This window comes from Phocoena sinus, chromosome 7 (assembly GCF_008692025.1).
Source record: "Phocoena sinus isolate mPhoSin1 chromosome 7, mPhoSin1.pri, whole genome shotgun sequence".
NCBI classification, from domain to species: domain Eukaryota; kingdom Metazoa; phylum Chordata; class Mammalia; order Artiodactyla; family Phocoenidae; genus Phocoena; species Phocoena sinus.
Window position 1 is genome coordinate 9300055 of NC_045769.1, and position 15953 is coordinate 9316007.

A 15953-nucleotide genomic window follows, 5' to 3' on the forward strand; every position below is an offset into this window, starting at 1 on the left:
GGAAGTTATCAGAGACATGTACAACATTTTTTATATAAGAATGTTTGTCATAGGTTAATTAAAATCATGAAAAATCAGTGCTGACCTAACGGTCCAATAGTCGGGACTAGTTAAATAATCATGGCCCATTTAGATGATGGAATACTCTGTGGCCAATAAAACAATTTGTGAAGAAATGATTAATAACATAGATCAATGTTAATGATCATTTGTTAAAAGGCTCACAAGTGTATACACCTCTGCTCCAAATATTTAAAGGAAAATATTTCTATGTGCAGGAGGAAGGAGCATATTAGCTTGGCAATAAATAAATGCAATTATCTCACTTCACAGATACAGTTTGAAGGAAGCTAAAGTGTAGCCCCCAAATATTTGTGAGTTGGCTACTAACTCTCATGGTATTAGCTTAAGTCATAGTGCATAGAAATTTATTGTTATATATTTATCTCTATTTTGAAAACCTTAAAATCTGTAAATACTGTTTTGAACATCTTATCAGCTGCGAATGTTTTGTTAATGAACAATCCTGGCTGCAAGAAAAGCCACAGAGGAGCTTCCCAGGGGTTCTGCAACGGTTTAGATCTGGCTGGAACATGGGTTTCATCAGGCTCCCAATCACCTGTGAGCAGTGCGAGACTGACTGTCTTTTCATGGATGAAGAAGTCGACGGCAGACGGTGAAATAACTTGTCCCAGCTCCTCTCCCAGGCAGAGGCTGACCTAGAAAGAGTCTAGTTCTCTTTCATTGCCTCATACCCTCTCCAGGAAGGGCTGGCAGCCAGCCTCATTATACAACACACACCATCATTTGGTATCTCAATAGAAATCATGTGACCTGTGAGAATTCCTTAAAATTTTAATTTAGCATATTTTCTCTGATATTTCCAGTGAATCATTCTAATAAATTTGAAAATTGAGCTACTTGTATTTATTTTTTGACAGCTTGTTGCACTTTAACGTGTAATACTCGAGGTACAAGAAAACTGCATCTAAGGGGCTTCCCTGGTGGCGCAGTGCTTGGGAGTCCACCTGCCGATACACGGGACAAGGGTTCGTGCCCCGGTCCGGGAAGATCCCATATGCCGTGGAGCGGCTGGGCCCGTGAGCCATGGCCGCTGGGCCTGCACGTCCGGAGCCTGTGCTCTGCAACGGGAGAGGCCACAACAGTGAGAGGCTCGCGTACCACCAAAAAAAAAAAAAAAAAGAAAATTGCATCTAACATTGTTATAAATAAAAGAAATCAGATCAGTCATCAAGGACTCCAAAGTGAACAGCAGCTTAATAACCTCCATGCTTATCATCTTTGTCTTCTGGGTGTAATTTAGTAAGATCAATTCGAAGAATGGTAATTGCAGCTTCAGTTGCAAATTTCAAACTCTTAACTTTGTCTATGGTTGGTTCCTACACCCCTGCTTGTTTGTTGTCTCAGGGTTTACCATTGACCAAGTCAAGACCGATCCATTTTAGATTTTTGCGTTCTGAGCCTCATTATGAAAAGCTCTCAATTTTGCAGCCTGATCTGTGGAGTCTTGGACAGCATTAACGGCCAGAGCGTTAGGAATAACAAGAAGAGATCTTGCAAACTCGGCAAAGCAAGCTGTTCCCGGGAGCCCATGCTGGTTGCATAGTCTTCAAGGTATTCGGAGAGGGCTGCTTCTACAATCTGCTTCTACCCGGACCCACAGATTTTGACTCCAAAACTCTCACCACACAAAGAGCATCAGGTAACGAGTGCTCCATCTCGCCACACGTGAAATCATTTGCCCCAAGTAAGATGAATGACGCAGAGGTGCGAGCCTTAGTGTTTTTAATCAAGATCAGTTCATCATCACAAATTCTCTCCTGTACCAACATTGAAGCTTCAAAAGTTTCTTCACCTTCCAAATGAAAACTGAGCTACTTTTTTTTTTTTTTTTTTTTTTTTTTTTTTTTTTTTTTTTGCGGTACGCGGGCCTCTCACTGTTGTGGCCTCTCCCGTTGCGGAGAACAGGCCCTGGACGCCAGGCTCAGCGGCCATGGCTCACGGGCCCAGCTGCTCCGCAGCATGTGGGATCTTCCCGGACCGGGGCACGAACCTGTGTCCCCTGCATCGGCAGGCGGACTTTCAACCATTGCGCCACCAGGGAAGCCCCTGAGCTACTTTTAAAAGAGAGGTATAAGATTCCTCATTGATCCCGATGTCTCTTCTGCACGAATTATTATGGCAAGACGACGAGGTATTTGTCATTCACCCAGTGAAGGTCCCTAAAGCTTAAGTCCTTTGCCCACCAGGAGAGGAACTCAGGAGGCACTGGGAAAAGGTGGGCACAGTGGGCATCTCAGCATTTGAGTATATTTGGGCAATATACACCCCACCCCGGTCCCCCAGGTTCAGAGATTGTGTTACTCCCATCACTACATTTGAAAACTCCTGCTGCTGGGACAAAAGCAGAGACTCTGGTGTTAGAAGGGTCTGGGTTTAAACCGTGGTCTCTGCCATTTACCTGGGGCAAATGTCTTTTTAAAAAATATTTATTATTTTTGGCTGCATTAGGTCTTTGTTGAGGCATGTGGGATCTTCCGCTGCAGCACGGGCTCTTTGTTGCAGCGCACGGGCTTCTCTCTAGTAGTGGCATGCGGGTTTTTCTCTCTCTAGTTGTGGTGCACGGGCTCCAGAGCACATGGGCTCTGTAGTTTGCAGCACAGGCTCTCTAGTTGTGGTACATGGGCTTAGTTGCTGTGCGGCATGTGGGATCTTATCTCCCCCAACAGGGATTGAACCTACGTCCCCTGCATTGGAAGGCAGATTCCTTACCATTGGACCACCAGGAACGTCTCTTTTGGGCAAATGTCTTAATCTCTTGTGACCTCAGTTTCTTCATCTCCAAAATGGAAACAACCACGTTGCCCACTTCATTGAATTTGGAGGGATGACCTGGGATAAATCCAAAGTGCCCAGCACGATGCCAGGCACATGATGCCAGCCCGTGAGCTCCGTAGAGGACGGTCCTTGCCTCTTTCCTTCCCTCTTTCCCTCTTGTTCCCTTGCTGGTCACCCCTTCATACTTATGACACACTCAGCCCCCAAATACCTACAGATCAGAACCTTGTCTTTGTTCTCATCAACTATCTAACAATATTAAGCCATACTTCATTGGGACTTCTGTGGCAGTCCAGTGGTTAAGACTCCGTGCTTCCACTGCAGGGGGCACGGGTTCCATCCCTGGTCGGGGAACTAAGATGCCGCATGGTCAAAAAGAAAACAAAAACATACTTCATCAAGTTCTGCTTTCTTAGTTGTATTCTTCAAGGATCTTTATTTCAGCTTTTCCCTCTGACTTGGTATCTGACTTTTCTAATCATCAAAAATCATTAAGAATTGCACATTCTTTGCAGTAAGTATTTTCTCAACAGCATAATTAAATAGTCATCCATCTATCCAGTCAATACACAAAGTTGCTCATGAAGGATTAGGGTGACTTGCCAGATACCGCATACCAAATGGGGCATTCTGACTCTTTCTAAGCATCTGTCCAGGAAATACGATTGTAATTTAGCACACGACTGTTTCTGCTTTCTCCTGCAGACTGTTGTTATTCTATCAGATCAAATTTCTCCCTGTTTTGGAAATCATATATAATTTGGGGATTTTACAGAGTGGGGTTGAGATTGTGTCAGAGAGAGTTTATGAAATTAGATATTTTATTTGATGAAGAAGGATTTTGTTACCTGAACATTCTACTGAGAAATGGAGAAGCAAGAATTGCAAGGGCAAACTGCGAGTAATTTTACCTTTTGATATTACTCAAAAGCTCACAAAGCACTGGCATTCCAAAATGTAGAAAGATATTGTATTTTAAATGAATTATGAAGATTATTTTCATTCACTGCATATTTAAACTATAAACAATTATGATATGCTTTTGGTCCAAATTTACAACTTTAAATATGTGTTCCCCTATGTGTCTATGTTTGGCTCAATTGGTCTAAACACAGCAAAACTTAGATTTTCAGCTATTGAAAAATTTCCTCTGGAATAGGAGCAATTTTTATACATTAGGAATAAAAGCATCATTATTAAATATGGGAAAGATGAGTCTGAGGCTGAAATGAAAATGGAATCAATGGAAGTTTTAATAAGGGAAAACTAACTACACTGAAATGTTTCTTCCTTTAAGAACTCTGAAATGAAGCTGCCCTCGGAGAGTCGAATTAGTGCACCTCTAACACAGTGGGTGTGATTAGGAATCGGTGGCAGACGTTGTTGGTTGCTCCCCAGCATTCATTTGCCCACCTGCTCTTTCCACATGAACCCTGATTTTTCCCATAGCCTCCCTCCTCTGCATTGCTTGTGCTCAGTGAATGGGCCTCATCTCTAGCTCCAGGGGGTGCGACATGATGGGTCTAAGCCATTCCTTGTAGGTTTGTTCCCCCTGCCAATGACTGGTATGGGCATGGGCATGTGACAAAATTTTGGCCAATGATACAGAAGGAGAAATCTGCAGGAGCTTCTGGGAAAGATTTTATCACTTATAAGGAGTGTTGACTGAAAAATAATGCACAACCCAAAAGTTGAGAATTATGTTTTATTTGGCAGACTTTCTGAGGACTTCAAGCCTGGGAGGCAGCTTCTCAGACAGGATATATAGGAGTTTTGTGACAAAGAGCAGGTAGTCGGAACATCAAAAGATTACTGTTAATTAAAGAAAACGAGATATGTCAAGTAAATGAATTCAGCACTTTTCTATGTATGGGGAGGTGCAAGAATCTCGGCTCATTGAAATCTTTCCTTTAGCTATCTAGGGCCAGTATCCTGTTTCTTTCCCATCCTGAGTCCCCTCAGGGTGCACCGCTGGGGGTGGCTGCAGGGGCTGAGGGCTTGGCAGTGGGCAGCCCGTTGGTCTCCATCCTGAGCTTCCTCAGGGCTCACCATCCAGGATGGCTGTAGTGGCTTGATGGCTGCAACATCCTTTGTTTACTGATATGGCAGGCAACATTTTTCATTCACAGGAGAAACACAGCCCCTTTTTGGGCACTGGCTGTTGTGTTTTGATGCGATCACTGGAGAAGCAGCAGCCATTTTGTGACCATGAGGGGAGCCAGCCTGAGGTGACAAGAATGTTTCCTGGAGGAGGCAGAACCAATAGATTGTGGAGAGAAGGAGCCAGAGCACCGTCCCTGTGCTGGGAACCTCTTTTCCTTTAAACTTGTTTTTATGTGAAATAATGCCATGTTCTATCAGATTTAATACACCATCCATTGAATGCCATAGCATTATTTATTATATAGAGAGAAATAACACTCTTAAGGAAACTGAAGCACAATGGGTTTCTATCACTTGTTTTACAGTTATTGAAAGAGCTCTTTTATTCTTCACTAGACATGTATTTTATTATGTTATTTTTAGCAATTATAGTGGACCCTTGGTTAACACAGGTTTGCACTGCACAGGTCCACGTATAGGCAGGTTTTTTTTTTTTTTTTAATGACTGTATTTGGAGGTAGAGTCTTATTTATTTTATTTTATTTTATTTATTTATTTATTTTTGGCTGCGTTGGGTCTTTATTGCTGCACTCAGGCTTTCTTCTGGTTGTGGCGGGCAGGGGCTGCTCTTTGTTGTGGTACATGGGCTTCTCACTGCAGTGGCTTCTCTTGTTGTGGAGCACAGGCTCTAGGTACATGCACTTCGGTAGCTGTGGCACATGGGCTTAGTTGCTCCACGGCATGTGGGATCTTCCTGGACCAGGCCTCGAACCCGTGTCCCCTGCATTGGCAGGCGGATTCTTTCTTAACCACTGCACCACCAGGGAAGCCCTAGGCAGTTTTTTTTCACTAAATACATACTGCAGGACTACATGCCCTGCATTTGGTTGAATCTACAGATGTATTAGGGGAACCACTGACCAAAACTGCCCGCCCTGGACAGGCACGATAGTAACCACTGGCATGAGTTATCTTACAACAGGAGGTCCTGGTAAGGAACACGGAACTAACAAGCTACCACCAACTGGAAGAATTCGGGAAAGGTCAAAAGGAGAGAGGAGACGTCAGTCCATATATCCTACCAGCCTCCCAGAATCCTTCTCGATGGAATACATCTTGGCTGAGCGATGCATGTGCCACCAGGAAGGACCCTGAGTCAGAATGATTGGCCAGAGACAACCCAGAAACTAACCCCATCACCATAAAACCTGAGACTGCGAGCCACATGGCAGAGCGGTTCTCCTGGGTTCCCTTGCCCTGCTGCTCTCCGCCCGGGGGCCCCTTCCCAATAAAGTCTCTCATTTTGTCAGCACGTGTGTTTCCTTGGACAATTCATTTCCGAGTATTAGACAAGAGCCCACTCTCAGCCGCTGGAAGGGGTCCCCCTTCCTGCAACAGATGCAAAACCTTCAACAGGATGGTAGACGCTGAAGTTATACAAGGATTTATAACTGCATGGAGGGTCAGTGGCTGCCCCCGCCTTGTTGTTCAAGGGTCAACTGTACTTCATTAATTTTATAAATTATATTAACACAATACATGTATTACGTTAATTTTAATATAATAAATTTACATTAGCCTTGTATACATCTAAAAATGGAAAATATAAGTAGAATAAATAGATGAAGGTATTCCTAAAACTTTCCCATATTCAACGTCTGAGTCTTTAATGTTTTACTCAGAATATTATCTCTGTGGCATGGAGAGCATGGTGATAACAGCAGTAAAGTGCTGGGCTCTTAAGCTGGCTCTGCAGTGACTTAGAGCTAGCTTCCTTTTGATTTCCACTTCGGGAAAGCTGTAGACATCTCAGATTCACCCCTATTCCCTCCCATTTTCATCCTGGATTCAAACTGTGCTCTCCCACAACTTCTAGATTTTCTTCCAAACTACTGTTTTCATGCTTAACTCCAGTTTCTGGTTACTATGAATAAAGGTTCTATAAACATTCGTGTACAAGTTTTTGCCCTCTTTTACCCTTTAAGTTGTTAACCATCTTCTATTAGTTAACAATCCTTAATAATAAATTGTTTCTGGTAAAATAAGTGTGGTTTCTCCCTCCTCAACGGACTTTGCTTGAGATACCTGGCATGGTATCTCATTTTTTCATTTATTTTGCAGGGTACTTGGTGAGAGCTTTTAATCTGGGAATACTTCATGTCTAGGACATTTTCTTGTATAATTTTTTCTGGAATTTCTTTTTTTCCAGGTATTGGACATCCTGGTCTAATTCTTGTATTACGTTTTTTTCCCTACTGCCCATCATTTACTTTTTTTTTTTTTTTTTGCCGTACACGGGCCTCTCACTGTTGTGGCCTCTCCTGTTGCAGAGCACAGGCTCCAGACACACAGGCTCAGCGGCCATGGCTCACGGGCCTAGCCGCTCTGAGGCATGTGGGATCTTCCTGGACTGGGGCACAAACCCGTGTCCCCTGCATCAGCAGGCGGACTCTCGACGACTGCACCACCAGGGAAGCCCCATCATTTACTTTTGATTCTTTTTTTCTAGGAGATAGTCTCAATTTTATCCTCCAACCCTTCTAAGCAGTTTTTCGTTTTTCCTATATATTTCTGTTTTCTAAAAGCTCTTTTTAGTTTTCTGAGTGCTTCTTTTTTATTGTGTACTGTCCTTGTTTCATGGATACAATAACTTTCTTATCCTTCTGAGGATATTACTGATGAGTATTTTGTTCTGCCTTTGTTCATTGTCTTTGTTTTTTCCAAGGTTACATTTCCTGTATGTTGCTGTTACTGTTAATTTGTTTTGGCTTTCCTCAAAAGCCTGATAACTCATCACCATTCATGTGTATTCAGGAGTAGGGTGCTAGGAAGCTGACTGGAAGATCTGGGCATTTGAGCAGGGCTTGGCCAGAGGAGGACCTCACTGTAGGGTGATCTGCTGAAGCTCTTTGGTTGGAGGATCCTGACTATTAATATCTTGAGATCTCTTTTCAGCCTGGTGAAGAATCTTCCAGCTTTCTTCCTGGAGGGTATAAACCTGGCTGCCCACAGCTTTCTGTGAGCCACTGGGAAGTTAGAGTGAGTCTCCCAGTTCAGTATGTGGATTTTCACTTAATCCCTTGCCATATTCAGCCCTGAGTTCCTCTGTCCCCAGTGGCCTGGAGTCCTGAGTCCATTGTATCCCTAGTTTACCCCACCAGAGACCAAACTTCTGGTCTTCTCCTGGGTGGTGAGGCAAAGCTCTTGCTGGTTGTGCAAAGGAGAGTAGGGGACGAAGATGAAGGTGGTTCTAACCACATTTTAAACAGGCTGTTGGGAACTCCCTGGTGGTCCAGTGGTTAGAACTTGGTGCTATCATTGCTGGGGCCCAGGTTCGATCCCTAATCAGGGAAATGGGATCACACACACACACACACACACACACACACACACACACACACACACAAACAGGATGTCAAACATCCTTCTTGTTCGAAGGTCCTTTTTTACTCTAGCATTCAAAAAGAACCTATTTCCGCCCATTCCTGAGCCACCCTGCTCTGAGGTTCTGGGGCACAAATCTGATTACTTCCTGACTTCCCTACCACTAGCTTAGAATTCAGCTTTTTCAGGGCTGTTAAATCAGCTACCAGTAAGTCATCTGCTTTTCAGCATGCAAAATTGTTGCCTTTGTCGCCTTTCCCATTCTCTTTTGTCTTTGCGGGTTTATGCTTTAGAAAAACCCTATAATTATTGTTTTAGCGGCACTGCTAGAGGCAGGGAAGATATACAATAGTACTATAACTAGAAGCTGCACTTTGTGTATCCTTAAGATGTTTAAAATGCTGTCAAGAATCTGACATACTGTATTTGTCATTTTAATTTAAATACATAGGCTAATGCAAATGATTAAGTTGGTAGTCAACGTTTAAACTTAGGAATATCTATTAAATTTATAATGATTTTAAGATGTTTAAAAGAGTTTGATCATCTACATTTTTAAGTTTGTTTCCCTACAGTTTTATAAACATGTGTTTTGATTTTGTTAGATTTGTAATTATGTCTCTTTAGATTTCAGAAGTACTTGAGAAAACCAAATATATTAAATTCAGGAGATAGATTGAAATGCTTAAGAGGATTTAATCATGTTTGTCAGTGTCATTTAAATTTAAGAGAATTTAGTTTATTAGATTTACAAGTTTTGTGGCTTTAATTTATAATTTTTAAGGTAATTTGATTAAGTTTGTAAACTGTGCTTAAATGTTTAAGGGATTACAATTTGTTAAATGTATAAGCTAATTAAACATTAATCAAAGAACAATGAAAATGAGTGTTTTAATTTTAATACAAAATTACTTGATTTATAATTGAATTTCCTAGATTTGTAAGTTGTATTTGAGGGTTTAAAGAAAAATAGGTTTTTAACTTCTAACTTTAATTGAATATTTGTGATAAACACAAATAATTGTCATAAACTTAAAATGTTTCTAATAAACTATAAGTAATTACAAATAATTGTAAAATAGATTTTCTTAAATCAGATTTAAAAGATTTATATAGGAATTTGGGGACTATTGGGTGGCCAGTTGGAAAAGGAAAACTGATTTATGCCTCACATCAGGATAAATTACAAAAAGATCAAAGATCTGCATGTAAAAAAAATGAGACCATACAAGTACTAGAAGGAAAAAAAATAGTGAATCCTCTTATTATCTTTCTAACTATGTCTCAAAATCCAAAAGCCATAAAAGAGAAGATTTATGCATTTGATTATATAAATATAAAAAACTTCTGTACGGCAAAGTCGCCAAAGACCTGTATGGAAATGTTTAAAGCAGCTTTGCTCATAATACACTGTACCTCCAAACTGGAAACAACCAAAATATCCATCAACTGGTAAATAGATAAATACATCCAAACGAAGAAATATTACTCAGCAATAAAGAGAACTGCTCATACATGCAAAAACATGGTTGAATCTCAAAGGCATTATTATGCTAAGTGAAAGAAGCCAGATATAAAAAAGAACCAGATATACTGTATGATTCCATTTAGGGCATGTTGAAAAAGGCAAAACAGAAATCAGGTCAGTGGTACCAGGGGATGGAGGCGGGAAGGGGGACTCACTGCAAACAGACATGAGAAAACTTTTGGGGTTGGTGAAAATATTTTATATCTTTATTATAAGGTGGTGGTTATACATTTATCAAATTTATGGAACCTAAAAAGGGTAATTTTCACTGTACTAAAAGCATAGCAAGAAGCCTGATTTAAAAAAAAATACAGCAAACAAAGACAAAAGAAAAATGATAAACTGGGAAAAACATTCACAGTTAATATCACAGCAAAGGGTTAATCTCCCTAAAGAGTTTGTAGAAATAGAGAAACGACCAACAAATTAATTTTAAAAGTGAGCAAAAGACAGGAAAACCAAGTTCACAGGAAAAAAATTCACATGGCCCATAAACACGAAAAGATGCTCAATTTCACTCAGAATAATAGAAAGTGTATTAAAATCACACCGACTTATGTGTTTTCTGTTTCTCATCTACCCAGACTGACAAAATCCTAAAGACTGAAAACACTCTGTTAGCAAGGCTGTGGAGAAACAGGAAATCTCATGATTATGGTACAACAGCTAGGGAGGGAAATTTAGCATGATCTAATAATAAATGAGGTTCTCCACTGAGGTATTATTTGCAAAAGCTAAAAAGATTAGAAGCAACCTGCGTGTGGCAGCAGGAGACTGGTTGAATAAACTTTTCACACAACCATACAAAGGAGTATGTACTTGTCATTCTCTGTCCTAAAAAAGAATGAGGAAGATCTCCATGTGCTGCCGGGGAGGGACCTCCAGAACATGTTGTGAGATGAATCCCCCCGCTAGAACATTAGGTCCAGGAGGCTGGGAGTCTTGATCGTTTTGCTCATTGCTATTATCTCAGGATCTAGAAGAGTGTCAGTAATATAGTAGGAACTTAAAAAAAAAAAAAAAACTGTTGAATTAATGAATTGCCTGATCGTATCGTGTTGTTTTTATTTTCCCTTATGGCTTATCCTTTTCTTACCAATTCATAAAAGGTCTCTTTATCCTAAGTAGTGGTTATAATTCTTTGTTTCATAAGGGTGTCAACTGACATTGTTTATGTTGTATGCACCATTTCAGAAATGTAAGGTTTTTTCTTTTTCTTTTTTGGCTGCACCGTGTGGCAAGCGGGATCTTAGTTCCCCAACCAGGGACTGAATCCGTGCCCCCTGCAATGGAAGCACGGAGTCTTAACCACTGGACCACCAGGGAAGTTCCCAACATTTTTTTCTAAACTTAAATCTTGAAATCTTTTCCCTTATGACTTTTGTGTTTCCTATATTAAGAAGGCCTCCCACACTTGAAGGTTACTCATATATTTTCCTAAACTACATTCCTAATATTTAATATCAATATAATTCACTGCATTAATAAATCAAAGAGAAAATATCCTAGGATTAGATTAATCAAAGTCCCAAAATGCTGACAAAATTCAGTAGCCATTCCTAATATAAATCCTAAGTAAAAAAAAAAAAAAATCCTAAGAAAAATAGTGATAGAATGAAACTTCTTAAATATAAAATATATTCACACACACACACTCACATATATACAAACCCATACACCTGGTAAACACCATATTGGATGGTAAAATACTGAAGCCTTGACATATAAATCAGGAACAAGGCTACTTTCATTCAACAGTACTTTTGGTTCTCCAGCTAATACAGTAAAATAAGAAAATAAATGGAAGGAAGAGAAGGTGTTTTAATAGATAGGATAGCTAAAAATCTACTATTGAATAGAATTCATGAAAATTTAATAGGGAGATTGGATATACAAAATTATACATAAAATAGCTTTATTTAAAATAAATAATTTATATATAATATTTATAATATAAGCATTTAGAAATGGATATGGGAAAAAATGTACCCCACACACAATAATTTAAAACACTAAAATACCTAAAAATAACAAACATAAAGGTTACAGAACCTAATAAAAAAACGCTATTCAATGTTACTGATGGTCCTAACGCCAATACCTGAACAAATTGAGTGACATTTCATATTCTAAGATTGGAAATTTCAATTTCTAAAAAAAGAAACTCACCCTCTCCCAAATTAATATATAAATCTAATGCAACAACAATCAGAATTCACTTTCCTATTCTGGTAAGAGGACAAAATTTTATAAAATTCATATTATAAAATAAATATGTGAAAATTGCCAAGAAAATCTTGGGAAGAAAGAATAATATCTTGCAATATAGAATGTAATAGAAGGTGATTATAAATAAATAGTATGGTATTTGTATATAATAAACAAATATACTGGTAGACTGGATGGAATAAAGTTCAGAAGTAGCGTCAGATGTAAATGGGAAACTAATGTATGGTAAAGGTATTATTTCAAATTCAGAAGAAAAGGATGAATTATTAATAAATAGTGTTGATATGATAAGGCATCTACTTAAAAGAAATAAATTTAAACTTCTACCTCCAACTACATTCAAAAATAAAATCTAGATGGACTATTATGATAAATGCAAAAAGTAATACTACAAGATTTTATGGGAAAAGTATTACTTTAAAAACAATAAATAATAATAATACCATTTTTATTTTATAAAGTGGCACAGGAACGAGGGATAGCACCACACTCAGGCTTATTATGCATGCTTTAGTACCATCCTTATTCTCTGGCTGAAATCTTGGAATCAACATTCTAGAGGTGACTGATTAGAAGCTATTATTTTGACTTGAAAATTCACTACAGAGATGGTAGCTATTAGATTTGCTTCCTCTCCTAGGTCATGAGATCCAGAAATGCAGCTTTAAGCAATATTCTTTATTTAAAAACATTCTATTACAATAAATCATACTGGAGGTCCTACAGAATTCACGATTACTCTCATTTTCTCCTTACCGTGCATCATGACTTGGCTGTTTACACCTCAGACACAAACTCTTATGATGCAGATTTTCTGAAAGCAAAACTTGTACAATATTTTGCATAAAGGAAAGAGAATAAATAAGAAAACTATACATATTGATGATAAATATTTTTTCCAATACATATCCAACATGAGTACTTTTGATTCAGGGGGGATGAGTCATGTAAGTAATGAGAGCATAAAATACGGACATCATGCCAAAGTGGATGGATGTCACTGAGTTCCTACAGGTGAAGGCACAAATGGGGCTTCAAGCACATCAGAGCAGGTGCTTTGGACCCAGAGGAACATTCCAGGTGAGGACTTACTAGCGGGTAGCTTTGGCGGGGCTCATAATCTCTGTTTGCCTGCTCTTGTTCATATCTTCTGGGAGGATTAACATGAACTGTTATGTGTACATGTGCTTAGCAGAGTACCAGATACGTTTTAGTTTTTCTTTCCTATCAAATTATTACTGGAATTTGTTAACATGACAGGCCAAGAATACAGACGTAGTTCCCTAGGTTTAGAAGATGCACAGATCCACTCTTGCAGCTCCAGTTAAAAAACTTGATGAAACCCACAATTTTCTAAGTCTGGAGATGGTGGGACCATTCCCAAGTGTAGGAAGGCAGGGTGAGTCAAGACCACGCCAGTCACTTCTAACACACACTTTGCAGAGGCCTGACCCCAAAATATTAAGTGTGTCTGCCAGATGGGTGTGCTACAAATCTCAAAGAAATTCAGAGTACTCTACAAAACAATAAGATCAAACCAAGAAAAAAAAGCTCTGAACACAGATGCAAGTGGAGCCTTTTCTTTCTTTTTCTTTCTTTCTTTTTTTTTTGCATTAGTACAATATTATTTTTTCCAGGCATTCTGGAACAATGCCTGGAAAAAATAATACAATCTGGAGCCCTCTCGCCAAAACCTTCCTGGATATGGGCAGGAAAAGTGACTAAGCAGGTAGGAAGGCCCCGGTGTCTATGGCTCCACTTTGCAGGGTGAATTTAGAGATGTACCTGCCCCTAAGCCTGTAAGCTGCTTCTTTATAAAATTACTATTTACATTTGGAAGGTGTCTATGGTTTCGCTTTTGGTACAAAATAGTAATCTACTGGTAAAAAACTTATTTTAAAAATCTCCCCCAGGAACTTTCCTGGTGGCGTAGGGTTTAAGACTCTGCATTCCCAATTCAAGGGGCCTGGGTTCCATCCCTGGTCAGGGAACTAGATCCCACAACCATGCCACAACTAAGGAGCTGGCAAGCCACAACTAAGGAGCTTGCTTGCTGCAACTAAGATCCGGCGCAACCAAGTAAATAAATAAATAAAATATTTTAGTTAGAAGTAGCTCTGCTCTACACGTGCTGAATTCCCTGGCAGGGAAGGAGGGGACATCAGACTCAACTGACCAAGAAGCTGACAGTTTCTCTCTTGATTAGATAAACATTTGCCATCAGAAAGACTCCGCACTTCCACTGCAGGGGCACGGGTTCAATCCCTGGTCGGGGAGCTAATGTCCTGCATGTCATGCAGCCAAAAAGAAAAAAACGAAAAGAAAAGCAAGAAATATAGTTTTTCTCTCTCTCCTTTCTCTCCAGTGGGAGCTAGTTATATTTCCTCTTGTTCCCTGGTACTGTTCTCTTCAAATGCATCCTCACGTACAGCCCTACCATTCGGTAAGGGGTCATTTCATAGTTTTATTTCTGTGTCTTCTTTCTGTTTCTCTCCACGTTTCCCTCTTCCCTTGGTTTTCTTTCTTCTTGTTTGTAAAATGAACACCAGCTACCAAATACTTGCATCGACGCCCTTTTCAGTGCCTATCTGCTAGTCAAAAAACAAACAAATAAAACCCAATAAAACATTTTTATTTCTGGGATTTAAATATTTCCTAACTATTAAATATATCAAAATTGGATATACTTTGTTGAAAATTCCTCAGCATCTGTTATGGATTGAACTGTGTTCCGCCCCAAATTCCTATGTTTAACTCCTAACCCCCACTGTGACTATATTTGGGGATAGGGCCTTTCAACAGGTAATTAGGGTTAAATGAGGTCATAAGGGAGGGGCCCTAATCCATCAGGACTGATGTCCTCCTAGGAAGAGGAAGAAACACCAGGGATGCACATGCACACAGGAAGGGCCATGTGAGGACACAGTGGAGGGTGGCCATCTGCAAGCCAACGAGAGAGGCCTCAGGAGAAACCAAACTTGCCAACACCTTGATCTGGGACTTCCCAGTTTCCAAAACTACGTGAAAATAAATTTCTGTTGTTAAAGCCACTCAATTTGTGGTATTTTATTATGACAGCCCCAGAAGACTAATACAGCTCCCAAAATGATAATGAGAAAATAATAACAGATCTCATCGAGGTCATACCCTGCACCACATGTAGGGTGCTTTCTGCTTTATCCCATCCAGTCTTTACAGCAACCCTAGGAGGTTAGTATCACTGTACATTTTATAGATGAATAAACTAAGACTCAAGGAAGTTTAGAAAACCTTGCCCTAACTCATTCACTGCTTAGGAGAATCTGAATCCAGGTCTATCTGACCCCAAAGCCTCTAAATCTGTTCAACCTGTTGCCTTATTGGAATGACCAAAAGCCTCAGCTCTTCAATGTCCATAATCCTGGAGGGAAGCAGTAACATTTATAATCCTAATGGTGCTGCTCCATGAATTAATATTTGGCACTGGATGGGTTTTTTTTGTTTGTTTGTTTCTGGTTTTTTTTTGCAGTACGCGGGCCTCTCACTGTTGTGGCCTCTCCCGTTGCGGAGCACAGGCTCCGGACACGCAGGCTCAGCGGCCATGGCTCACGGGCCCAGCCGCTCCGCGGCATGTGGGATCCTCCCAGACCGGGGTACGAACCCATGTCCCCTGCATCGGCAGGCGGACTCTCAACCACTGTGCCACCAGGTAAGCCCATGGGTGGGTTTTTAACTTACGTTTGATGGGGGTGTGACTGATGTGCTAAGAAGTCATAGCATTACATTCATTCCACATTTCACAAGGACTAGGGGCATTGCATTGTTCTAGGCAAAACAGACAAACCCCTGCCCCCATGGAGATTACTTTCTA

The 15953-nt window shown here is 40.0% G+C and overlaps 1 protein-coding gene and 1 pseudogene across 1 annotated transcript in view; both read right to left on the minus strand.

Annotated features, from left to right (window-relative positions):
* FBXO36 (F-box protein 36) overlaps positions 1 to 15953 on the minus strand; it is a 109736-nt gene that overhangs the window by 54836 nt on the left and 38947 nt on the right. The window lies entirely within an intron of this gene.
* On the minus strand, positions 1245 to 6077 carry LOC116756754 (annotated as a pseudogene).